Genomic DNA, 2500 nt, shown 5'->3' with positions numbered 1-2500 from the left:
GATGTTAAATACCGACTGAACGTGATGTCTACACATTAACCCAACATCCAAGATGTTAAATACCGACTGAACGTAATGTCTACACATTAACCCAACATCCAAGATGTTAAATACTGACTGAACGTAATGTCTACACATTAACCCAACATCCAAGATGTTAAATACCGACTGAACGTAATGTCTACACATTAACCCAACATCCAAGATGTTAAATACTGACTGAACGTGATGTCTACACATTAACCCAACATCCAAGATGTTAAATACTGACTGAACATGATGTCTACACATTAACCCAACATCCAAGATGTTAAATACTGACTGAACGTGATGTCTACACATTAACCCAACATCCAAGATGTTAAATACCGAATGAACGTGATGTCTACACATTAACCCAACATCCAAGATGTTAAATACTGACTGAACATGATGTCTACACATTAACCCAACATCCAAGATGTTAAATACTGACTGAACGTGATGTCTACACATTAACCCAACATCCAGAACAATACCGACTGAACGTAATGTCTACACATTAACCCAACATCAAAGATGTTAAATACTGACTGAACGTGATGTCTACACATTAACCCAACATCCAAGATGTTAAATACTGACTGAACGTGATGTCTACACATTAACCCAACATCCAAGATGTTAAATACCGACTGAACGTGATGTCTACACATTAACCCAACATCCAAGATGTTAAATACCGACTGAACATAATGTCTACACATTAACCCAACATCCAAGATGTTAAATACTGACTGAATGTGATGTCTACACATTAACCCAACATCCAAGATGTTAAATACTGACTGAACGTGATGTCTACACATTAACCCAACATCCAAGATGTTAAATACCGACTGAACGTAATGTCTACACATTAACCCAACATCCAAGATGTTAAATACTGACTGAACGTGATGTCTACACATTAACCCAACATCCAAGATGTTAAATACCGACTGAACGTGATGTCTACACATTAACCCAACATCCAAGATGTTAAATACTGACTGAACGTGATGTCTACACATTAACCCAACATCCAAGATGTTAAATACTGACTGAACGTGATGTCTACACATTAACCCAACATCCAAGATGTTAAATACTGACTGAACGTGATGTCTACACATTAACCCAACATCCAAGATGTTAAATACTGACTGAACGTAATGTCTACACATTAACCCAACATCCAAGATGTTAAATACTGACTGAACGTGATGTCTACACATTAACCCAACATCCAAGATGTTAAATACCGACTGAACGTGATGTCTACACATTAACCCAACATCAAAGATGTTAAATACTGACTGAACGTGATGTCTACACATTAACCCAACATCCAAGATGTTAAATACCGACTGAACGTAATGTCTACACATTAAACCAACATCCAAGATGTTAAATACCGACTGAACGTGATGTCTACACATTAACCCAACATCCAAGATGTTAAATACTGACTGAACGTGATGTCTACACATTAACCCAACATCCAAGATGTTAAATACCGACTGAACGTAATGTCTACACATTAACCCAACATCCAAGATGTTAAATACTGACTGAACGTGATGTCTACACATTAACCCAACATCCAAGGTGTTAAATACTGACTGAACGTGATGACTACACATTAACCCAACATCCAAGATGTTAAATACTGACTGAACGTGATGTCTACACATTAACCCAACATCCAAGATGTTAAATACCGACTGAACGTAATGTCTACACATTAACCCAACATCCAAGATGTTAAATACTGACTGAACGTGATGTCTACACATTAACCCAACATCCAAGATGTTAAATACTGACTGAACGTGATGTCTACACATTAACCCAACATCCAAGATGTTAAATACCGACTGAACGTGATGTCTACACATTAACCCAACATCCAAGATGTTAAATACTGACTGAACGTGATGTCTACACATTAACCCAACATCCAAGATGTTAAATACTGACTGAACGTGATGTCTACACATTAACCCAACATCCAAGATGTTAAATACTGACTGAACGTGATGTCTACACATTAACCCAACATCCAAGATGTTAAATACTGACTGAACGTAATGTCTACACATTAACCCAACATCCAAGATGTTAAATACTGACTGAACGTGATGTCTACACATTAACCCAACATCCAAGATGTTAAATACCGACTGAACGTGATGTCTACACATTAACCCAACATCAAAGATGTTAAATACTGACTGAACGTGATGTCTACACATTAACCCAACATCCAAGATGTTAAATACCGACTGAACGTGATGTCTACACATTAACCCAACACCCTCCTCCTCCTCCTCCTCCTCCTCCTCCTCCTCCTCCTCCTCCTCCTTACCTGACCATGCTGCCGCCCCGTCCTGTAGTTCTGGTAAATTCCATGGGTCGTCCTCCCCCTCCTCCTCCTCCTCCTCCTCCTCCTTACCTGACCATGCTGCCGCCCCGTCCT

At 39.0% G+C, this 2500-nt stretch overlaps 1 pseudogene; it reads right to left on the bottom strand.

Annotated features, from left to right (window-relative positions):
• The window catches only part of LOC135538197 (sodium-dependent phosphate transport protein 2B-like), a 53927-nt pseudogene that overhangs the window by 23063 nt on the left and 28364 nt on the right, over positions 1 to 2500 (bottom strand).

The sequence above is a fragment of the Oncorhynchus masou genome, unplaced genomic scaffold (genome assembly GCF_036934945.1).
Source record: "Oncorhynchus masou masou isolate Uvic2021 unplaced genomic scaffold, UVic_Omas_1.1 unplaced_scaffold_930, whole genome shotgun sequence".
Taxonomy (NCBI): domain Eukaryota; kingdom Metazoa; phylum Chordata; class Actinopteri; order Salmoniformes; family Salmonidae; genus Oncorhynchus; species Oncorhynchus masou.
This window is presented reverse-complemented; position numbering and strand designations above follow the sequence as displayed.